This window comes from Argentina silus (assembly GCF_951799395.1).
Source record: "Argentina silus genome assembly, chromosome: Y".
Lineage (NCBI taxonomy): Eukaryota > Metazoa > Chordata > Actinopteri > Argentiniformes > Argentinidae > Argentina > Argentina silus.
Genome location: NC_139654.1, coordinates 38,597,686 through 38,623,164, shown reverse-complemented (window position 1 = coordinate 38,623,164; position 25,479 = coordinate 38,597,686). Strand labels below are relative to the sequence as shown.

At 41.3% G+C, this 25,479-nt stretch overlaps 1 pseudogene across 1 annotated transcript in view; it reads right to left on the bottom strand.

The window, feature by feature from the left end:
- The window catches only part of LOC310824109 (cytochrome P450 3A27-like), a 141,198-nt pseudogene that overhangs the window by 70,178 nt on the left and 45,541 nt on the right, over positions 1–25,479 (bottom strand). The window contains exons 11-12 of the transcript in view: positions 23,489–23,708; positions 23,123–23,285 (exon numbers count right to left, since the gene is read on the bottom strand). The product of the transcript in view is annotated as a cytochrome P450 3A27-like (transcript). The remainder of the gene's footprint in view (positions 1–23,122; positions 23,286–23,488; positions 23,709–25,479) is intronic.

The following is a 25,479-nucleotide window of genomic DNA, read 5'->3' as shown; positions in this document are numbered from 1 at the left end:
AATCTTGCCTCACACAAATATGTCGACGCGAAAGGGAGGAGAATCTTCAAGGCGACGTCACAGAGTTGAGGGTATTCCTGCATCAATGCTGCCCAGAATGACGAAAGAGGGCAGGAGGTAAAGAGTTCCTTCAGCCTACTGTCACTCTTCAGCTCAATAAGCTGTTCCTGCATATCAATTGACAGCTCGTTTGCTGTGCACACAAATGGATCTCGAACCCACGCAAAAGAGCGATAATCCTCTTTAAAGTACGTCGCATATTGTTTTCTCATTGCTGACAGGTGCTCAGACGCTGATTGAAATAGAGAGGAGAAATCGTGTGACATGCCTGCATCAGTGATAAAGTCTGCAAGGCTGGGGAACATGTCGCAGTTCCCTCGACTGATGCGGCCACGCCAGAGGTCAAGTTTTTGTGTGAAGGCGTCCACTCTGTCTGCGAGGAGCAAAATATGAGTTTCGCGGCCTTGCAAAGACAGGTTGAGGCCATTCAAGCGGTCAAATATATCGACCAAATAGGACAGAGACGCAAGCCACATAGTGTCATCCAGATGCTTCGCCAGATCTGATTTGATTTCTGTCAAAAACCACTTCACCTCCTCTCACAGCTCATACAACTGCTGTAACACCCGCCCCCTGGAGAGCCAGCGAACTTCAGTGTGCAGAAGCAGCTGTTCGTGCCCTGACCCCATCTCCTGGCAGAGGACCCCAAACAAGCGAGAGTTTAGCGGCCGTGATTTGATGAGATTCATCATTTTCACGGATTGGTTCAGCACGGAGTCAAAGAGAACCGGCATTTTTTTAGCAGCTAGTGCTTCGCGATGGACCATGCAATGTGTCCATTTCACAAGTGGAGCTACTTGCTGAACGCGAGCAGCTAGGCCACGCTCACGGCCCGTCATTGCCCGCGCACCATCCGTGCATAGGCCAACGCATCGGTCCCAAGCCAAACCATTTTCATTGATAAATATATCGAGGACATTGAAGATGGCTTCTCCTGTAGTGTGCGACTGAAGAGGCCGGCAAAACAGGACATCCTCCTCAATCGCCTTGTCCCGCAGATACCTGACATAGGTGAGGAGCTGGGCCTGCCCAGCAATATCAGTGGATTCGTCCAGCTGCAGCGCGTAGTAAGGACTCTTTTTTATGAACTCTATCAGTTGCTCTCTGATATCATTATCATGTCTGAAATTCTCCTAGCGACTGTGTCATTGGACAGTGGTACTGTACCGAGTTTGGCTCTCCTATCATTATTCTGCACATGTCTTGCGCGGCCGGCAAAATGAGAGTCTCGGCAATTGTATGCGGTTTACCCAGTTTACCTATTCTTTTGGCCACTGCATACGATGCCTCCAAACACTGTTTAGACACAGTGCTGTGCATTGAAATGGTTGCCTGTTGCTGATGGAGGCCATCAAGCTTTCTTTTAAAATATTCAGCCGGTTTATCCTTAATGCCAGCATGCTTTGTTTCGAGGTGCCTTTTTAGTTTGCATGGCTTCATGCTGTCGTTTGCCAGCACCTCGGCACACACGACACACTGAGGTCTCAGATCAGCCGTGACTGTAAACCCAAACTGCAGGTATGCTTCATCGTACCTTCAAAGCTTTTTTGCAGCTGGTGGTGCGTCGGTTGCCTTGTTGGTCCTCACAAGAAATCTCCCCATTTTTGTTTGGTTTTGAAATAATTTGGATGTGGATTAGTTGTGTTTTCCAATAAAGTTTATGCTATGATGTAACGATGTGTGCGTGTGTGTGGCTATGTTGAGAGACTAGTATCGGGGGCTAATCAGTCGGGACTTAGGCACGATCTTTAATACAACAGTACACAATAACGATTTTGCAGGCAATGCAGATTTTATTTTAAGACTTAACAATTGTAGTCCTTTGTGAGTGAGTGAGTGGGTGAGTGTGTGTGTGTCTTAGTCGCGTGGGTCGTATAGTTGTGTTGCAACAGGTGAAAAAGTTGCTAGCTAGTTAGCTAAGTGCACGCCTAGCAGTTAATTTGGCTATGGCTGAGATGGGTATAATCTTTAAAAAGACTGTTTGTGGGGTTAGTCTTTAAAAAGACTGTTTGGGTTTTGAAGTATAGGCCTAAGTAAATCGATATCGATAACAGATAGACTAGCGAGAGCTGGCACAAGCGAACTTGGCAAGAGACTAGACGAGTGAATGGAGCTACGACGCGTGTGCGGACGCTTATATAGTAGCACTTACGTGACGTCGCGTCACAGGCTCAAAATACTACCCCCTGTATTGGTAGATTTGAAATGAAACTGTGTGGTTGATTTGTTTGTGTGTTATAATAGTCCAACCACTTGCATTTCGACATGGGGGGAATCTGTTGCATCTCCTTTGTAGGTCTACTAATAGCCAGTGAGTCCGTGTTTTTTCGTGTTTTTTTCCCCTGCCATCCTGTAGCCTACTCGCGCCCCCCCCGGGAGGGTGGATTCCAGGTGGAACATCATTTTAGCAGCTGTGAGGGGAGAATAAGGAGCCTATTTTTACTTCAACTTTCCACAGAGCCTGACTGTGTAATAGGAGTGTGTGTGTGTGTGTGTGTGTGTGTGTGTGTGTGTGTGTGTGTGTGTGTGTGTGTGTGTGTGTGTGTGTGTGTGTGTGTGTGTGTGTGTGTGTGTGTGTGTGTGTGTAGGAGTGAGTGTGTACGTGCATGGGTACGGGACAGACTATTCGTTATCAATCAAGTGTTGTTGCCAGTAGTTCTTGGGGGTTGGTAGGACTATTTTTCAGAGAGTTGTTGACTATGCCAGCTTGCAATATTGAAGAAAACTTTTTGGAGCTCCACTCAAGCAGGTATTTGATCGGTTTAACGCACATGTGTCAAACTCAAGGCCCGCGGGTCGAATACGGCCCGCCACGTCATTTTATGTGGCCCGCGAGAGCTTAAAAAGTACATAATTGTCTTAAAATAAAAGTCTACGCTGCTTTATAGCGTACAGTGACCATGAACTCCATCTCCCACAATGCATGTGAAATTTGCGACCCGCGAAATGACGGGATCCTGCCGCTAGATCGCATATCAGCGTTTGACTAAACCGGTGATGGATATGAAAAAGATCTACAAATAATCCCAAAATGTCCAAGAAGAGAAAAGTCGATGCAGAGGGAAGGCAATTTAATGAAAGGTGGGAAGGCGAATACATGTTTTTGCTTCAAGGAGAAAAACCGATGTCTTCTGTGTTACAGGCAGTGTCGGTGATGAAGGAGTACACTCATTAGTTGGAGGTATGCCCTCTGTAAGGCTGTCTACAGCTATTTGTTTTTGTTAAATGCCACACATGTGCCACATGTTTTAGCAGCTCACAATTATTTGTTCTACCATAGTTCTGCCCTTCTCAACTGTGACAAAAAAAGTTTTTTAAAAAGTTGATTTGTAATAACTTGTTTAATCATATTTGTCTTTGTTATTCACTTGAAAAGTTTGATCTTTGATTGATGGAGTAATGTGGGTTTCTTAACCTGATAAATTAAAGGGTTTTATGTTATAATAACAGTGCAATGTGCTTACATATATTTTTACATTTATGTAAATGCATGTACAATATTTGTACACTTGAATAAATAATAATCAAATGCAGAGTTATTTGTTACAATATGTTAAGGAGAAGTAACATGTATACAGTCTTACAGTTACAACCGGCCCTTTGAGGGCAACCATGATGCTGATGTTGCCGGGGGTGAAAATGAGTTTGACACCCCTGTTCTAGACTGACAACTATGAACTATGAGCTGTCGAGTGGTAAAGCAATGTTAATTGCAGTTTTGGTGTTTTCCGTGATAACTCCCTGCCTTCTGCGTATCAACTACAGTATTGTTTGTGTTGTAAAGTGGCGGGCGTCTCCTTTCCTTGACTTTATATACAGTACAGAGGGCTGTAGCTTCCGTTTACGGCCACACCACCCTGAACACACCCGATCTCGTCTGATTTCGGAAGCTAAGCAGGGTCGCGCCGGGTTAGTACTTGGATGGGAGACCGCCTGGGAACGGCTCATGACCCCCCCCAAGTCCCTATTGCTCAACCTGGGATCGGACGAAAATTGATCAGAAAGAAGGACGCCCCCTGGTGTTCACTGGCCTCAAGTTTTATTTACAGAAATGTCATGTATAAGAATTGATTGAAATCCACTTGGCTGCTGAATGTTGTTTACATTATTTGCATAGTTTGAGTTGATGTAGATTGATATATTTAGGTGGAAAAGTGTACATAAAGGGTGTAAGAATGTATTTAATGCACTCTCACTTTGTCTGGATGACATTTGAGCCATTCACACGACTCATTGTGATGACCACCCAGGGGGTGCAGCCAGCACAATCTAATTAGCAATGCATATTGACACCTCTGAGTCTGGGAGAAGACACAAAGACAACTTCTCTGTTTTATCTGGTTTTAACCTATGTAACTTGATTTCTTTCATTTGGTTTACTTGGTCACATTTAAGGTTATTGGTAACTGTTAAATAAACCACCATTCATATCTCTTTCCTCCGTAGCCCTTCTTAGCCTTACTCGTGTTATTAGTTGATAAACTACATTCGAGGTCAACCTACTAATCTTATTGGAGTGTTAGAAATTATTTTTATAAAAACAGTTTATTATTGCTATAATAAAAATACATTACTGCAGTGTGCTAAATTTACTAATGTGATGGCCTGTTGATAAATGAGCGATGGATCAAGCATTAGTCCCATAGTACGTTGGATTAATACATGGAGAGGTTGAGCCAGGTCATCAAGAAAGATGTTGCAACACACGCTTACACAAAGAGCTATAGTGGAATAATACCAGGCTAGGGAGGACAGGCTAGGGAGGACATACCAGAGTAGGTATCTTATCTCTTACAGGGTGCTGACTCCGCAGATAGGACAATGGTGTGACCAGCCCGTGAACAACAAGGGATGCCAAGTCTAAACCGCGGTTCCTCCCCAACCAAATAGCCAATCACAATCATTTTGTATACTGTAAATACTTTGTTTGACTGTTTGAATGCATCCATTTTTGGAGGGTTGGTTACAGATTAACAGCTTGCTGACTGTGATTTTCTTCGCCAAAAGTGGTCCTTGTACAAGCCTAGAATTCTGACATATAATTAAATAGCTAAAAGTAAGAAGTAGTTTGTCTTCTCTTCAAATAAAGAACACATTTTCTCACAGGAGTCAGAGTAAATTGTAGTCTATAATACTTGATCACCATTGATGCATTGCTTTGACCAAAAAATACCATAGTGTATCTGATCATACAAACCATACCATTTCTGAATGCTTGCACCTCGTGTTATGATGTGTGACATGAGATATGCCCCACCATCCTACTTACCATGCAGCCCATAATTAATAAACTGGGTGTTGGTAAAAGTATTTTCTTAGAGCTTATACTCTAGGTGTTTGACCTACAATCATTTTTGACATGTCCCACCCTTCTCTTTTTTTCTGAAACCCAAGCATACAGAGATTCCAAAATAGTTTAAATACTTTCATAATACTTTTATTTATATTTTTACTTAAAAATGTTATTCACAAATTACCAAATAGTATTACAGTTTTATTCTTTAACTAGAATGTGTTTCGTCCCAACGAACTGCGAGAGTGTGGTTGCTAAAATGCCGCAGATGGTCACCAACAGTTACTGAATAAGACATGAGAACAGTGCATTTTGTGAAACGAAAATGCATTCAAAATTTACAAAGAACCCAATGTAAAGGTTTCAACATGCACATTTTTCCATTTACTACATATGCACTCAGATTCCATGTATGGGGCACAGATATATTATTTTTATGACACACAAACACAAGTAGGCAGACCTGTTTAGTTGAAAGCCCACTCACCACGTCAAAGTACAGGCCATGAGTGAGATGACGAGAGACAAACATTTACAAACATTTGTAAACATTTAGTTAAACATGGAGCTGACAAAGACATACAAACATCACAAGGACATGCACACAAAAACATTAATAATTGAGAACACATAAGATACAAATTCACAATAGCTTTGTACAGGCCAAAGCCCAATAAAGAACTACAAGATTATCCAAAGACACAGGTCACCAAGCAACAAATGCTCAAGCCATTCCTCTCTGTTACATTTTTTGTGTGTGTTTTTTTGGCAAACTTTTGTTAAACATGAAGCGGACAAAGACATACAAACATCACAAAGACATGAAGCTGACAAAGACATACAAACAGCACGAGGACACGCATGACAAAAACACAGGTTAATTGAACATAAACTAACAATAAAGGGTATGTAAATTAATTGTGTTAGATTGAAACAGAGATTAGATTGGACCGGATATTGGACATAGACCAGAACATGTTTGTATAAAAAAGATACTACAAAGTGCATTTTTAACTACAATATAAATAATAAAAAAAGACAAGAACATTCTTTAATTAAACTACAAAGTGCATTTTAACTACAATATAAATAAATAGGCTGACTGTATTGCTCTACTTGCTAAAACACTTTGAAACACTTTGACTCAAACAAACAAACAAAAACAAGCTTTTTTTCTCTTTCTTTCTCTCTCTTAAAGATGGCATAGGAGAAGTGGCATCACACAGGTAAGTCACAGGTATTTTTAAATAGTTTTTCCTCTTTTCTAACTCGGCATGCTTCATCCACCACACTTTTGAAGTGTTCAAAACTATCGTACACAACATCTTCAAAACCAGAGGTAGTGGATTTTCTAGTTGCCGGGCAATAGGAGAAGATTTTCTGGAAGCTTCCAGCTGCTTTGTCTTTGGAGGGTGTGTACCTCTTACGCTGCCCACCACACTGAGGCACTTGGCAAGCCCCACATGGCCGCAAGGACTTATTAGGCATGTATGGCTTGGTTGTTGGTGCAGGGGGCTGTGCCACAGGTACAAAGCTCTGACTGCATGATGGCCCACGAAATATGATGGAGGGAGCCTGTGGCTGTGCAGGAAGAACCAGGAGTACGGGTGCTGCCGACACAGCGGGTGGTTGTTCCACTGCACAGCAAAGGCCATCAGGTATACCTGAAACGCATGACCATTTTGACTGTTATTGGATATGCTTAGAAGTGATGACTAAAGCTGTGAAATAAAATGCATCATTGAAACTACGCTATATCGAAGTGTTTTTTTTTTTTAAATTACTCACTTGGAATGGCATAATCCCACATCTCTGTGAAGGAATGTCATTGTACAGGTGTGCGTGCAACCCCTCCAAAGAGTTACTGCCTCGCCGGCACCTGTGCTTGTTCAGCCGAACGCCATTCAGCACCACCACCTTCACAGAAACGTACAGCTGTATGCCAGGGGGATCCTGTAAAGCACAACGAATTGCAAGTTCCTTATTTATTCTGGTGTCCTTTGAAATGTTGCCATACAAGTTTGAATGGTTTTATAATGACACAAGATGACTGCAAAGACATTAACCCACCTGCATGCAACTGAGATGCTTGCTTACAGTTGCCCAGTGAGCATCAACTGCCTCTGTCGACTTGAACAGGTGGATTCCGTCAATGTCAAGGCCTGCTGGTCCCCTGAACTTGGCAATGATGGACTCAATCACCAAAGCGGTCTCCTGTAACATATATATTCTCAGCTTTGAGTGTTGTCACAACTAGAATGAGTGTAACACAACTGATGGACGGAGTAGGTTTTACCAATAACAAAACTGGCTTTATTTTCCCATATGGTGCAATTATCAAACAAACAAATGCACAAAACGTCTGCACCAAATCCAAATGACAAAGACAAAAGATAGCAAAGGCAAAACAAAGGAAACAGCATGACACGCCAATGCTGGGCCAAGACCAGCGGCGTAGGCAGTGTCTGCTGCAGGTAGAGTCTGCCGAAGGAGGAGGAGGAGCCAGAGCTTTTAAACAGTCAGGTGAACCTGCGCGCCGGGTGCACCCAATTAAGGCTTGTCACCTCCAATCAGGCAAACTGCACACCTGGAACACTCACAGAAACAACGAGGACAAACAGAGGGTTAAATATGGTGAAGGGAAAGGCACAGGCCAGCGGGCCGTCACAGTGTTAAATCAGTCGTTACTCCTAATGATCTTACATTTATTTTCAAAACTAGATCTGAGTGACACCTTAGTCCAGTACAGTTGAATCCATATTGACAAATAAGCAAGTATGTTTGCTTCTTATTCATGAAATTCATACATGGATCAATATCACACTTACCACAACCCCACAGGTAATGCGCCTGACATACGACCTGACCTGGTGAGGCTTGAGGAAGGCCATCATCTCCTCGTCCGAATACCTGGCGTACAGCTCTTGGTTGCCGCTCCTGACCGCCTGGACTAGGAGCATCATGTCCGCCTTGTTGTAGGCGAGCACCGCACCTGCCAAGGCACTCATGAACACCCCGTACTTGGCGTGGCTCTGTTTGATGACAACAGCATCCCAGCGGTGCAGCCAGGGTCGGATGTCCAGTCTGACCACAGTACCCCTCTGCACCCAGTCACCAAACAGATTCTCCAGGAAGGATGAACCGCTGAAATTATATCAACATTTTGTGTACGTGTGTTACATGTTTTTATAACTGTGTTATCCATGTGTGTCTTGCAAAAAAATTATATGAAGTTAACTGATATGTACATCACTTGGATTATCAATTTCATCATAGGTTTCAACGGAATTGTTATTAAACTTACCGACAGCAGTTGTTGTCTGCATATAAGACTTTTGGCGCAGGAGCATTGGCACGTCGAAACCGGGCAATGAGACCTCTCGCCATGCGCTTGTTCTAAGTGTGTGGGTACACTTTTTATGGGATGTTTGTTCGTTCTCAACTCCGTGTCACCAGACCCGTTAGCTGCTAGCGCTAGCCAGCTAGCCTACTGACAGGTTGTCGATACGTTGTCATTACACATTAACAAGCCAAATCCCGCATATGTCAACGATGGTATGGTCAGTTGCTGATTTCCAGACAATCTTTTATCTTTTGACAAAATCGGCACAGCTTTATACATGCCTAACAAATGTCTAACTAGCGAAGGATGAAGAGGATAAAACTTACCTGAGTAACAGTAACGTCGTACATGAGATTCACCGATAGTGGCCTCCGGAGCCGTATAAATTAGATGACGTTTGAAATTCCTCGCTCAATGATTGGTGAGTTGAGCGCAACAAAATATTAAAACATCTTTCAATTCAACAAAAAAACCTGATCAGCTGGTTCATTTAGGAATAGAAAAGACAAAGTCATTGGTGGGTTAGCGCTCAACTTTGCTCAACGGCGCTCAACCATTGGTCGGTTGAGGATCCGGTTGAGCTTTTCCTCATTTCGACCAGTAGGGTGTACTATTGTATCACCACTGTAGTTATAACCGTGCTGTAGTGTGAACACAGCTCCAGTTTCATATTGCTGTTTTGAACAGTTTATCCAATTTGCTCCAAATCCACCTGCTAAGAATTGGTGACTCACTCAGCCTTCTCTTGATCTAGATTCTAGAGTCTATGGTCACGCACACCACTGCATGTCAGACATGCTTTTAAGGTATATACCCTGTAGATCCCTCAGGTCCTCAGGTACTGGCCTTTTAACTATTCTGAAGATTCCAACAACACCTATCTACTTCGTGTTTCAAATGAATAGCACTGGGCAGAAGTCTGCACAGGGATGCTACAGACACATTAGCACACTGCAAAATACTGTCACCTATCTAACCATCTGTTCCAAAGCAACAGTAATATATACTGTAGGAGTCTGCAGTGCACAGGGGTTACACACTCATCAGTACCCTCTAAAATACTGTCACTATCATATTTCCTGTTCCACATGAATAGTACTATATAGGAGTCTGCAGAGGGGTTACCTTGTTGGGAAACACAGTGTTTATCTCCTGCAGCTTGGTCATGATGTGAGGGTTGGTTGCCAGATTGTAGGCCAGGAAGGACAGAGAGCTACTGGTGGTCTCATAGCCAGCAAAGATGAAAATCATCGCCTGGGACAAGATCTCATGATCGCTCAATCCTATGACGATGGAGAGAGTGGGAGAAATGGGGTGGTAGGTGTGAGAAAGGGACTTATTAGAGTGTTTCCACAGTGTATGTCAGTCTAATCAATGAAATCGATAGCTTCATTTATTAAGCACAAAATGATTTAGACTGAAAGCTATATGGGGGCAGTTTTACCGACTGTGAGGAACAGTGGGCTGAAGATGTCAAACTTGAGCACAAAATTAAAGGGGGAGTTCACTGAAATTACAAATTCACCTTATCTTCTCGGAGAGAAATACTCACTCTTTTAGTTCAATGGGCTCTTCGTTATCGGACGTCTTCTTCAGATTGCTGACCAAATTACCAGAGTGCTGCTTCATGATCCCGAACATCTGAGTTGGGAAGGATACATGGAAAAACATGATGATTGATACATGGATTAATATGTGCAAAACATGGGTTAATATCATGTTTGAAACAGGAATTATTTTAATATTTATATAGCCTGAGAATATACATTCATACAGGATACATTATGTATATAGTCAAGGAATAAGTGACTCCAAAGATGAACTATTATTCTATACTCTGTCATCTGACCACTGAACTTATCTAAGATAAGATTAAATATGCTTTATTGTCCCGGATAGAAATTTGTCTTGGACAATTAAAGTTGCTGCTTCACACAACAACAAACAACAATGAATGCACACTATACACATAGTACAAATCACATAAACACACACACACGTCAGAGTTGTTAGTCATTCATTTATTTGTGTTGTTGGAATGAATAAAAGAAGGAGAGGAGAGATGGGACTGTACCTCTTTGATCCGCCCACTGGTGAAGGAGGGAGACAGGACACTGCGGATCCGTCTCCATGTATCATCCTCAGCGATAAACACGGCGTCATACAGAGGCCCGTTGAGATAGAAATTCTAGAAAAATAATTATTATTATATACTGCAAGATTAACCTAATATTAATAATGCTATAATAACAAGGATATTATCTATTTAAGAAGCCCTTATGTTTTTTTCCCCATACAACAACTTCAATTTAGCGTATTACCCTCCTGTTAGTGAAAAGATGGTAGCATTCCTTGATGAGGATGGTTTAGATCATGGCTGTGTCCATGATACACAGGACGGGCTGACAGCCATCATAGATCCTACAGACCAGCAAAAACAAAGATAGTTAGATACACACTCACCCAACACTTTATTAGGAACACTATACTAATACTGGGTAGAGCCTCCCTTTGCTCTCAAAACAGCCTCAATTCTTTGTGACATTGATTCCTTTGAGATTCTGGTCCATGATGACATGATTGCATCACGCAATTCCTGTACATTTTTCAGGTGCACTTTCAAGATGTGAATCTCCCGTTCTGCCACATCCCAAAGGTGTTCTATTGGATTCAGGTCCGGTGACTGGGAAGGCCACTGAAGAACACTGAACTAATTGTCATGTTCATGAAACCAGTTTAAGACGACTTTTGCTTTGTGACATGGTGCATTATCATTCTGGAAGTAGCCATTAGAAGGTGGGTAAATTGTGGCCATGAAGGGATGCACATGGTCAGCAACAATACTTAAATAGGCTGTGGCATTCAAGCAAATATACCGTGGATAGAGACAGACAGACCCATCACAGATCCTGCACTCTTAGAAAAAAAGTGCTACCTAGAACCAAAAAGGGTTCTTCTTCCACTGTCCCTTTGAAGAAACCTTTTGGGTTCCATGTAGAACCCTTTCCACAAAAGGTTATACAGTACCGTGCGTAAGTAATGGGACAGTGAAGCATTTTTTCTTCTTTTTGGATTTGAAATAAAAACGTAGAGATTTATTTTTTGATGCCCGTGATGGGCCTAACCCAAAACTCAAAGAATATCTCGCTGTCCCTCTCCTTAAATATCATTCCCAACAAAGGACAAGGTGTGAGATACATTACAATAGCAAAGCAATTGACAAATGGTGAAAGCTGAAAAATCTGAAACATAGTCAAAACCTTAGGCTTGCCAAAATCAAGCACTGATGAGCTCAGCAATCGCAAATGGCTGAGGCTTTACTGCAAGATGCAAACCACTAGTTATCTTTAAAAAGGATAGTCAGGTTACAGTTTGCTAAGAAGTACCTAAAAAGCCTGCAGAGGTGTGGAAAAAAGTCTTGTGGACAGATAAGATGAATATTATCAGAGTGATTGCAAGAGGAAAGTTTGGAGAAAAAAGGATCTGCCCAAGGTTTACAGCATACCATCTCATCTGTGAAACATGGTGGAGGGGATGCTATGGTTTGGGCATGTATAGCTGCCACTAGAACTTGCTAACGTATCATAATTGATGATGTTACTGCTGACAGCAGCAGCAGAATGTATTCTGAAGTGTACAGAAATATCTTGTCTGGTCGAGTAAAAGCAATGCTTCCAAATTCATTGGATGGCGCTTCGTCATACAGTAAGACAATGACCCAAAACATACTGCCATTGGAACTAGGGAGATTTTCAGGGCGAAAAAGTGGAAAGTTCTTGACTGGCCATGTCAATCTTTGGATTTAAATCCTATTGAACATGCATTTCATTTTCTGATGGTAAGATTATGGGCAAAAAGACCTAAAAAACTGAAGATGGCTGGCCTGGCAGAATATCACCAGAGAAAATACCCAGCACCTGGTGGGGTCAATGGGTCCCAGACGGTTAGTGCATACAAAGTATTGTCGACCAAATACTAAATATGAGTGCATCATTTCGACCATGTATACCAATACTAGACAAAAGAAAAGAAAAGAATCTAGCAAAAGCAAACTATGTTCTGACAGGGTTTGACTCATCTAATACGACATCAGATCTGGATAGGTTCCTTGATTTCCTCTGAAAGGTGACATAGGCATGAAAACATGTACACAACATCAAGAAGAAACCATTGATTAAAGCCAAATCAATTGACAGGCATGGCAGAAAATGTGTGTTGTCTCTTTAAAAGAAATGTTAAAAATCTCTTTGTTTTCCCTGAATGAAACAAAGCACAGGTGTTTAACAGGCCAGCCCCACCCCTGATTACAATGATCCACACATGGAGACAGCCAAAGCAACATAGATCAATAAGACATCCCACATGTCACACCAGAATGTGTGTTGGCAAGAGTGTGCCCTTATAGCCAGGATCCACTCTCTGGTCACATCTCCCTGATGTTGGTTATGAAGAACTTTATCAAACATTTGGATTTGAAATTAAACAATTACTACAAGGTTAAAGTAGAGATTCTCAGCTTTTATTTGATGGTATTTGAATACACATTCGTTTCACCATTTAGAAATTACCCCACTTTTTATGCATAATCCCCCTATTTCAGTGTACCCAAAAGTAATGGGACAGACTTATCAAATGTCCAAATGAAGCAGTCATGTTTAGTATTTAGTGGACAATCCACTAGTATTTAGTGGACAATAACTGCCTGAAGTCTGCAAACCACTAACCCCACCAGACGCTGGGCATCTTCTTTGGTGATGCTCTGCTAGGCCTGTACTGCAGCCATCTTTAGTTGTTGTTTGTTTTGAGGTCTTTTTGCCTAAATTCTTATCATTAGGGAAATGTAATGCATGTTCAATTGAATTTTAATCTGAAGGTTGACTTGGCCAATCAAGATCTTTCCACTAGTTGCTATGGCAGTGTTTTGGGTCATTGTTTTATTGTATGGTGTGGCTCCATCCAATGCATTTGGAGGCATTTGCTTGCACTCAAGCAGACAAGATGTTTCTGTGCACTTCAGAATACATTCTGCTGCTGCCGTCAGCAGGTACAATCATCAATTAAGACAAGTTAGCAAGTTCTAATGGCAACTATACATGCCCACACCTAACACCCCCTGCACCATGTTTCACAGATGAGGTGGTATGCTGTAAATCTTGGGCAGATCCTTTTTTCTCCAAACTTTTGTCACTCTAGTCCATGATAATATTCATCTTATCTGTCCACAATACCTTTTACGAGACCTCTGCAGGCTTTTTAGGTACTCTTTTTTAGCAAACTGTGACCATCCTTTTTGATGATAACTAGTGGTTTTTGATGTGTGAGAAAACGTGTTCTTTATTTGAAGAGAAGACAAACTACTTCTTACTTTTAGCTATTTATTTACATGTCAGAATTCTAGGCTTGTACAAGGACCACTTTTGGCGATGAAAATCACAGTCAGCAAGCTGTTAATCTGTAACCAACCCTCCAAAAATGGATGCATTCAAACAGTCAAACAAAGTATTTACAGTATACAAAATGATTGTGATTGGCTATTTGGTTGGGGAGGAACCATGGTTTAGACTTGGCATCCCTTGTTGTTCACGGGCTGATCACACCATTCATCCCAGCTGCGGAGTCAGCACTCTGTAAGAGATAAGACACCTACTCTAGTATGTCCTCCCTAGCCTATCCTCCCTAGCCTGGTACTATTCCACTATAGCTCTTTGTGTAAGCGTGTGTTGCAACATCTTTCTTGATGACCTGGCTTAACCTCTCCATGTATTAATTCAACGTACTATGGGACTAATGCTTGATCCATCGCTCATTTGTCAACAGGCCATCACATTAGTAAATTTAGCACACTGCAGTAATGTATTTTTATTATAGCAATAATAAACTGTTTTTATAAAAATAATTTCTATCAGATGATAAATGTGTCTTCCTCTTAGTTATAAACAAACCAGAATTAAATGCATAGGTCTATGTATGGATGGATGGATGGATGGATGTACTCATTGGAACAGCTGGAAGACTTTCTCTGCATCCCCGAAAAAACACATGTACGCAAGCACACACGCACGCACGCACGCACGCACGCACGCACGCACGCACGCACACACACACACACACACACACACACACAGGCATGTTTAAGATATGCGTAACCCATGTTTATTAGTTGACTTAGTTGTGGGGTTAGTTTAGATACAGCGCACGATGCAACAAACAGGTACAATATCAGCACACCTCAGCATTGCTACACCCACGTGCTACCACAGGGAACTGGTACCCGCATAGTTAGATATGGTGCTGGTCCCACACCAGAGAGAACTGGTATGTTCCAGATCATTATACGAGGTAACTACCTAGTAAATTATTAATTACTAGAAAGTGCTCAGTAGTCCTAGGGCTACAAACACAAGCTGACCAACCCTCCTGCAAACAGGGTGCTAATATTTCTCAATATTACCTTGTCAAAGCTAGCCAAGGTTCTCAGCTGTCCGGAAACAACAAGTAACTTAGTTAGCCGTCCGTCCCAAGTGCTAGCTGTAGCCTACACATGTGACCTTGCAAGTTCTAATAATAACCTGAGGAATTATCGTCGAGCTAGGGTTCAACAATAACAAAGAATTGAGAGCTCACAGGTTAGCCTGCTAGCTCAGAGAGTTAACAGGTGCTCAGAAGGTGAAAATCGTCGTTGAGCTGAACCGTAAGATTCTATCAGAGACAATCTAACGCCCCGTGAGAATCATAGGCTGAGGTGTAGCCAGCTACAACAATACAACTACAGTACACTTTTCAACCTAATGCCCCATGAGAATCATGGGCTGAGGTGTAGCCAGCTACAACAACACAACTACAGTACACTTTTCAACCTAACGCCCCGTGAGAATCATAGGCTGAGGTGTAGCCAGCTACAACAACACATCTACAGTACACTTTTCAAACTAACGCCCCGTGAGAATCATAGGCTGAGGTGTACCCAGCTACAACAACACAACTACAGTACACTTTTCAAACTAACGCCCCATGAGAATCATAGGCTGAGGTGTACCCAGCTACAACTACACAACTACAGTACACTTCAGACAGTCAGAGAGTGAAGAGTGGAAAGGATGAAATGGCGCGCTTGTAGCATCCCTTTATTGGGACAGGTGATAGGCGTTGCTATCACTTGCAAGTGTGTACGAGTTGTGATTATGTGAATCAAGATGTAAATACAGTGCTCTCGGAAAGTATTCATACCCCTTCACTTTTTCCACATTTTGTGATGTTACAGCCTTTTTCCTCATCAATCTACACACAATACCCCATAATGACAAAGCAAAAACAGGTTTTTAGAAATTGTTGCTAATTTATTCAAAATAAAAAACTGAAATATCACCTTTACATACGTATTCAGACCCTTTACGTTTTTTGTTGAAGCACCTTATTGCGTATTGTGTGTAGATTAATGAGGAAAAAAAATAATTTCATCTATTTTTGAATAAGGCTGTAACATAACATAATACGGAAAAAGTGAAGGGGTCTGAATACTTTCAGAATGCACTGTATGTGCCTGTTATAGTCCCATTGTGTGATTGGTGTGTGTACTGATTTCTGGCACAGGCCTTAACTGATCCAACAAGTTCACCAATCATCAATGGTGTGATATGAAGTTGATGGATTTTAATGTTACATGCTACACCAGTGCGTGTCTAAAGTGTTGACATTGCGCGGCTGCTGCAGCAGCAACGCAAAATGATTCTTGGAGTGCTTGGAAATGGTATCAATGCTTTTTGGACGCTTAAAAACATATTCAATTAGTTTCATAGTATGGTAAAGTAATAGAAACATAGATTATAGAAATACATACAATAGTGGTACCTGTATGAAAAACAAAGTGATTGTCCTCATTTATATTTGGAGGTAGAGGACAAACCCCAACTCTAAGATATTCAGACTTGACAAGACAGAATCCATGTACAGAATCCATAAATTAGAAGTTCCTTGCAGAAACAGATTGGGAGGCTATTTCTTCTGCATCCACACGTGAAACTGGTCACGTTTCTGGTGTAAGAGTAAATACTGCCATCTAGGGTTTAGAGATGGTTAACAGGAAATGGATACATTATTTTACGGATGTACTTTAGGCCTACGTTTGAGTAATTTAGCAGAAGCTCTTATCCAGAGCGACTTAAAATAAATAGCTACATTCATCTTCAGCTACATACATCACGGTCATCACAAGTAAGACTTTCTATAATAATAAATGCCACAAGCAGTCACAGTGGTAGAGAAAGGAAGTCAATTTAATTTAATGTTCAACTTAATTTATTGAACTTAAGACAACTATATAACTTGATTTGCTATGTATCCCTAAATAGCGGCCAATTGTGTTGAGGGTTCCAGGCTAACGGTGTCGGCATGTGCAGTCCCCTGTCTTATCTCTGCACCCCCACACGCTCTCAGCCAGGGCCACATCAACAAGGCTTTTGACAGAAAGGCTCGTCCCCTGGTTTGCCTGATTGTGTACCAGCTGAGCCATCAGAGGAGTCGCTCTCAACGAGAACATGAGGGTTGGGGCATATCTGGAACCATCGTTCATCTGAAATTAAAAAAGTAACATCAGAGGGGAGTGCAAGGTGAGACAAGAATTGGACAAATTCAACTGAGAGTTGAAGGTCATGGACTAAATGCTATAGTAAAACTAGCAACAATCACCTTCATCTACTTAGTCTATAGGTTCTCTACCATCTCTCTAATCGTCACCATGCTCACCTTCTTCAATGTCTCCCTCTCCTGTTCTAGCTTCTCTTTTTCCAGACTCTGTTTCGCTCTTTCTTCAGCCACCATCACCAGGGCCTCTCTCCTCTTGATGGCCTCTATCTCTTTCTCCATCTGTTTCTTATCCTTTTTAAATGTCTCCTTCTCCTTCCACATCTTGAGCATTTCTCGCTCCACATCCTGCCCGTCTCTTTTGATTTTCATCCACTCCTTCTTTATCATTTGCAACTCTGCTCCGACCTTCTCTGTCTTTCTAAGCATCTCTATTGAGGTCTCCTTTTCCTGCTCTAGCGTCTCCTTTTCCTGGCTCAGTTTAAGTCTTTCTTCGGCCTCCATCACCAGGGCCTCTCTCCTCTTGACTGCCTCCATTTCTTTTTCCATCTGTTTCTTGGCCTTGAGAAATGTCTCCTTCTCCTTCCACATCCCGAGCATTTCTTGCTCCACCTTCTGCCCGTCTCTTTTGATTTTCATCCACTCCTTCTTTATCATTTGCAACTCTGCTCCGACCTTCTCTGTCTTTCTAAGCATCTCCTTTGAGGTCTCCTTCTCCTGCTCTTCCTTCTCTTTTTCCTTGCTCAGTTTAAGTCTTTCTTCGGCCTCCATCACCAGGGCCTCTCTCCTCTTGACTGCCACCATATTTTTCTCCATCTCTTTCTCCATCTGTTTCTTGGCCTTGAGAAATGTCTCCTTCTCCTTCCACATCCTGAGCATTTCTTGCTCCACCTTCTGCCCGTCTCTTTGGATTTTCACGCTCTCCTTCCTCATCATATTTAACTCTGCCTCTGCCTTCTCAGCCTTTCTAAGTATCTCCTTTGAGGACTCCTTCTCCTGCTCTTCCTTCTCTTTCATGAGGATCTTGATCCCACTGTCCATCTCCTCCCTCTCCCTATTGAACTCATTCCTGTCCTCCTGCAGTCTTTCTGCCTTTCTGGCCAGGATCTCCTCCTCCCTCTGCCTAACTTTCTGGTCCCTTCTCTTTTGTTTCTCATATTCCTCTATCTTTTTCTCAAACTCTGCCTTCTCTGTCTTAATCCTCTCATGCTCCTTCCTGATATCCTCAATACTCATATATATTTTCACCTCCATTGTTTTTATGCACCTACAGTAGATAGAACACAAACAAAAATTATTGAAATAATCTCCACACACCCATACTATAATGCAACAGGAATGTCAGAAAGATTCCCCAAATGAGAATGGGATAACAATCTTTGAGTTTGCCCTCCTGAATCAGTCAACAAATACCAATACACCGATTGGCAGCAAAGAAATGTTATTATCTATAATGTGCGTTCGGCTGGCGTCATAATGGGTTTGGAATGACTATCATGGTAATTCACTGCCTAACAACTCTTATCAGCGTTCGATGCAATGGTTCGAAGTGACTTGGTCCTGTCAGAGGCCTATGTTAGAGTCAGCAAAAGCTTCCAGTGTGGGTTGGCTGGCTATGTTTGTTGACACGCCTTGAAATATAGCCTACAATTGTGGCCAACAGGTCAAATATCAGTGGCCATATAATGGGCACATTTTATTAACTGGAATCGGCCTGGTACAGGTAGGAGCCTATAGGCTAATAAGCAGAAGACCTCGGCAAAATTAAAATAGCCCTAATTCAATTCATGGGTTAGGTCTGGGTTAGGTCATTTAGGTCTCTCATAATAATAATAAAAAATATATTTTATTTGGAATGTGTTTTTCATTTGTAGCTGACAATTTCAAAGCCTGTGCAGTTGAGTGCAATAGACACACGAACAAAAACACAAACAAAACACTAACAACAACAAGAGGACAGGACCTAAAGGAAGGCCTTTCTAAAGATGTGAGTTTTTAGGCATATAGAAATATCCAACGCTGAATTCGACTTAATGGGAATATCATCTCCTAGTGACAGATATCTCTCAGTGACATTTTTACGCGTCCCATGTCCAAATGCTGTAAAGGTAGTCGGCCTATGCCGTCTCAAGTATTTACAAATACAAGTGTTATAAAACTATACTATATGTCAACTATACTACATCTCTGGCCTACATTAGCCTACCTCAGTCAGTAGGCTGTGTATAAGCGCCGAATCTTCCGGTTATAATCTCTTTATATCTCACTCTGGTAATACTGATTGCACAGGTTCAGGTTGCGTCTTAGCTCGTTATGCCACTGAACTAAAAGTTCAAGAACTTTGTGTATTATTGCAGAACATTCTCAATTCTGTGTACATATCAACGTCATAATGATACCAATAGCAACGCATTTTGGGTGGAATCCTAACTCCAAATCCGCGCGCGTAAATCTTGCATTCATGTCAATGGGAAATTGATTCGATTTACACGCGGATCGGATTCCACTGCAATACACATTTAAGTTTAAGTTCATTTGAATTTATAGTGCATTTTACCCACAATATACGGCTTACACAAAAGTAGCCTACAAGACAAATACAACATTTGAAAAAACATATTGCATAGAATCAAATTTGGGGATATACAGGTTTTTTTTCTTTATAAAGTACATTACAAACATAAAGTCTCATAAAGTACATTACAAATACGAAACAATTATTAGTCATATTTTTTATTAGTAATAATAATAAGTATTTTATATTTAATACAAAATAGATTAAATGGTGAAATTGGTGTGTATAAATATATAAAACTTGACTCATAATCCGTATAGTGCTGTTTTTGGAGTAATTACTAATTACTAGTAATTACTAGTGTGTGCGGACTGAGCTCCCTGTCCCGTCTTTCTGCTGTGGGGCAGCGGAGCACTCTTGCCCCATCGTTGCGAGGGGAACAACGTGAGCGTGTTTGGCGTAAGCAGGAAAAACCTCACGCAAATTATATTGGGTATGAATTCTGCCTAGCAACAGGTGGCGAAAAACTATTAAACGCTAATGTCGTTAACGTGGTCTGACATGACAGGAAATAATCATAAAGCAATTCAGTTCATCTACTGTACATCTATCGCTAATGCTAGCTAGCTAAAGCTTTCACAATGAATCGTGTAGATTATTTGTTGACCATGCGGTTTAGTACATTGCCTTTGGAAGAGAAGTTGGAGATAAAACGTTTAGGGCCAACAGGAATGGTTTGACAAAAAGAGATGGCTAACCGCTACCACCTCGAAACATGCGCTGTTCTGTTTCCCATGTATGATTGTTGGTGGAGACTATTTGGGCATCGGCTGGATTCAAAGACATTATACATCTGTCAGAACAGAACAGACACCAGCGACTGAACGGCCTTGACATGATTTCCATTGAAAATGCATTGATCCAGGGACAGATGGATTTCAACAGTAAAGTCATCGAGAGGTTTGCTGAAGCAACGAACCGCCGCGCTACTTTCCTATTCAAGTGAGCAGGTCTGTTTGGACATGTATGACAAATGGACAATGCGCCGTTCACTGTAGACTATATTGCTTTTGTTTTGTAGTCATTTTAAACGTTATACTACCTGTGATATAAAGTGGAGGACTAAATGTTACGTATAGGCCTAATATCTAGACAGTTGATGGGCACACTTGTTACTTGTCGCTTTCAGAACCCTGGACTGGGCTCGGGCTGTATATTCATATAGTTCCGTTAATTAGCCTAGCCTACTTTCCGTGATTTAATGTGACTTTTGTAGTGTGTTATAGCCTCTGCACTGATGATATTTATTTCACATTTAAAATAATACAATTGATAAAACCTGATTAAACTTTCCTACAAGTTAACGATGTGCCGAATGCTTGTATTTTGATTAAACATGCAAGTTATTGAAGACACGTGTCTGTCTCATCTTTTTACTTTGTTGCAGTATAGGCGTTCTGTGTCGCGCTGAAGCGTATGAAGTGTATTCAGTTATGGGGTTTACTGTACATACTTTTTCTCTGCACTGTTCCTGCTGCAGAGGATGCGTAAACGATTTTCCCATGTTGTTTTTTGGTTGTGGTCTGTGTTTATACATTTAGGCTATTAGTTGTATCCTACTTTTCAGTTTTACAAGTCAAATCTTATGACAGATGAGATGGCACTTCAACCGATAAAATGCAGGTACATTTTGACTACTGCTGCACTACGATACCCATAGATAGACCCAATACATTGGTAACTGCACTACTTATACAGCTCATATACTGCTTATACTGTTCATACTGCATTCTATATTTATTCTGCTTATAATGTTACTGTTAATACATATATTGCTTATACTGCACTACTTATACTGCTCATATACTGCTTATACTGCTCATATACTGCTTATACTGCACTACTTATACTGCTCATATATTGCTTATACTGCTCTACCTGTATATATTGTTCACATTGCACTTTTCTGCTTTTTTGCACTTCTGGTTAGACGCTAACTGCATTTCGTTGTCTCTGTACTTGTACTCTGCACAATGACAATAAAGTTGAATCTAATCTAACACCTATTTATTGTCATGTTTTGATGGCATGTTGTTCATTCTCATGTTATGATTTAGTTTGTGATTATACACACGTTTTTAGCGTGATGATAGAGACCCACTACCAGACGAGTACAAAACATGCACAAGTCACATGCAAATCCCTGCCCTGCAGACGACAGACAACAACTGTCTCTGTACAACTAGTCCTGGACCTCCACTATTAGACAGATACAAAGAGAGCAACATACAGTAGCAGCAGAGCCCAGAGGCAAGGCAAGGCAAGGCAAGTTTATTTATATAGCACATTTCATACACAGAGGCAATTCAAAGTGCTTTACGTAAAATAGATAAAAAGGAAACAGCATGAAATTTTGTTTTGAATAAAAACGCATAAAAGACATAAAAAAAGAATAAAAGTCACAGTGCATTTTAGGGTCACAGTGCAATTATTAGCGCCAATTTAGTTTCAATTTAAGGCAAAAGCGAAGCCCTTTTTTTTTTTAAGCCCATTTTTGAAAGTAGCCAGTGTTGGGGCTGATCTATGTGTAACATAATAACTGAGAGACCTGCAGCAGGGCAGGTCCTCATCACTGGCTGTCTGCTTTGAGCTGGTTGTCGTTGGACTCCTGGCAGCGGAACAGCAGCTTGAGTTTGATGGGCCGTATGGGCATCAGAGTGTTCTGTAGGTCCATCTCAATGGGGATCTGGTGAGAGTTGACACACAGTTAAAGTATGAAGGAACGAGTAAAACAGATGTCAGCGTTACACTATGAATGTTACCTAATACAGTGTCACTGTTACGTTCGGGTAGCATTGCACTATAAATTCAAATAAACTCAAACTCCTGGACAACCTCTCTTGGGTCGACATACATTAAAATGGCCCTATGAAGTCTCGAGGGAGTTTTGCAGAAATACAAATAGCTTTTTTTTAAATCTCACACTTCCATCATTTAGTAGGTAGCCTATACTGAGGATGATTGGCGCCTAGTACTGAAAAATGCAATCTGGGAAATTAAATGGGGAGTACATACTCATGCAGTACGCAAGTACAGAATTGTAGTATGGGGGTTCAAACCCGGGTCTCCCATGTGGAAGACACAAACGCTACTATTAAGCCAAGAGGACATCCTCAAGGTCTGAGGGCGACACTTCAGTTTACATGTCTCAGGCAGGGCTACCTCATCACCCGAGTGTGATTCCAAAATCACCTCTGCTACATATAGAAACGCAACAAAGTCATAGGTACAAAATTATATTTACAATCATTGTATCATTATTTTGTCTCACCTCTGTCTCTTTGCAGACGGTGAAGTTGAACCTCTGTAGAATCTCCACCATCGCCAGTTTCATCAATACCAGAGCGAATCGCATCCCGATACAGTTCCGTGGGCCCAACCCGAACGGCATGTAGGTGTATGGGTCGATGCTCTCCTTGTTCTCCTTACTGAACCTACACACGGAGAGTTCAGAGGAGGAGGGGTTAAAGAACATATCAATTAAATCACAGTAATATGATGGTTATACATGGTTGAAGAAACCTGTTTGTGTTTGGTCGTCGCATTTAGGTTTGTTTTATGGTTGTTTGTGGAACACTGCTCTTATCGTTGCTGTTGTGATTGATATTGTGGTTGTGGTTAAGATGTGGCCCATTACCTCTCTGGTTTGAACTCCTCTGGGTCTTCCCACACATCGGGGTCACGGTGCAAGGTCCAGATGGGTATCATGATGACCATACCCTTGGGGATGGTGATGCCGCAGATCTCAACAGATTTCTTGGCGACTCTTTCAAGTCGATGGGGTACAACCTGAGAGACTCGTTGATCACGCTGTCTAGATAGTCCATCTGCATCAGAGCCTCGTACTGGATAGGAGCCTGCACAGGGATATTACACTCACATGAGCACTAGTGATTGGTCGTTCATGTAGCCGTAGCCCAGAACTAACTCTTTTTCGTCGCAAATCTGAAGAGCTGTTAGTTTTTTGTGTTTTTTGGGGGGGAAATGAACACAGTACTATACTTATTCTAATCTGCATAGCCTAATTTCATGACACCCACATACAGAACGCCATTACTTTCAATGTACGTGTGTAATAGTGTCTTGCTTTTTTGTTATACATGAATAAACAAAAAAATCGCTAAATAATGTTATCTTGATAGTTAGAAGAAAATACATTTAGATTCCACTGAACAATGTAAATGATAGATGTACACAAGGATCAATCAGAAGTCAAAATGCCACTAAACTGGGCTGCTTTTAGTGGATTGACTGCTTGGAATACTGAATGTGCTACAGTCTATTATTTCCTATCACAGTCGACAGACTACAAGAAAACTGTCAGGTGGTTCAAATGTGAATAACTTGGTATCCATTCCATTAACTGTGGCCGGGCAGCACCGAACAGCCCAGAGAACATTACCATGGTGCTTTTGAATATTAGGTCCCTATCTGGCAAAACCTTTATTGATCTTATCTCAGAGCGAAAGCTGCACTGTAATGTTTTTATCTGAAACCTGGCTAAACATGAATGCATGTCAGTCTATTAGAAGTGGGGAAAAAATATATTTTCACTCTATTATTTATCTAGCCATGTCGCTGAGCAGATGAGAATTTCATGATGAATATGAATATGAATAGTACACCATCAACAGCTTCCTCCTGTGATAATGATTTAGTAACCAGCTTCAACACCAAACTAAGGGCAACTATCGACTCTGTAGCACCAGTCAAACTGAAAAAGGCTGTGGCCAAATTTAAAAGAATTTGCAGAAAGTCTGAGCTGACAAAAACTGCAGGTCCACCTTGATATTCTTCGAGAGCATCTTTCTGCTTTTAATAAGGCAATAAAAAAAACGCCAAGCCGGATCATTTCTCAAAATTGATAATGAATCATAACAACTCAAACAGTGCTCTTTTCAACGATTGACAGCCTTATAAATCCCGCCCACAAGACACCTGGTGATCTGCTCTCCACCTACAAATGTGAGGAATTTGCAACATACTTCTGAGATAAGAGAAACAATATTAGGTGAGGAGGATCACTCAGGCAAGACCTGAAGATGTGTTTGATGACTTGTTACCCCACCTTCCACCACATGGAAGCACTATGAACTCTTTTGCAGTGGTCATACAGAAATGCTCAGCAAAGTGGGGGTCTGTTCATCTGCACCTAAAACTACCATGGTGAAACCCCTCCTGAAGAAAAGTAACTTAGACTCTTCAGTCCTTAGCGATTTTAGGCCAATCTCCAACCTTCCCTTTTTAAGCAAAGAAATTATAATTCTTGAAAAAAAGGTGTTCAAACTGTTAAATAATCTCCTTCTTCCCAACTGTACCTTTGACATGTTCCAATCTGGCTTTTGTGCCGATCATAGCACTGAGATAGCACTATGTTGTTAAGTTATTAACTAGGTTCTTAATGACCTTAGAATTAATTAATTAATGCTGATGCCAAAATGCTCTTTGTCCTTGTCCTGGTCAAACTGTCTGCACACTTAAAGACACTACTTACAGTAACACTAAGCACCAGGCAAAAAAACAAGGTGTTACCATTGACTCAGATCTTAATTTTGAAACCCATATCAAGAATGTGACTAAAACATATTTGTATCACTTAAAGAAGAGTAAGTAAGTTTGCCGGAAATC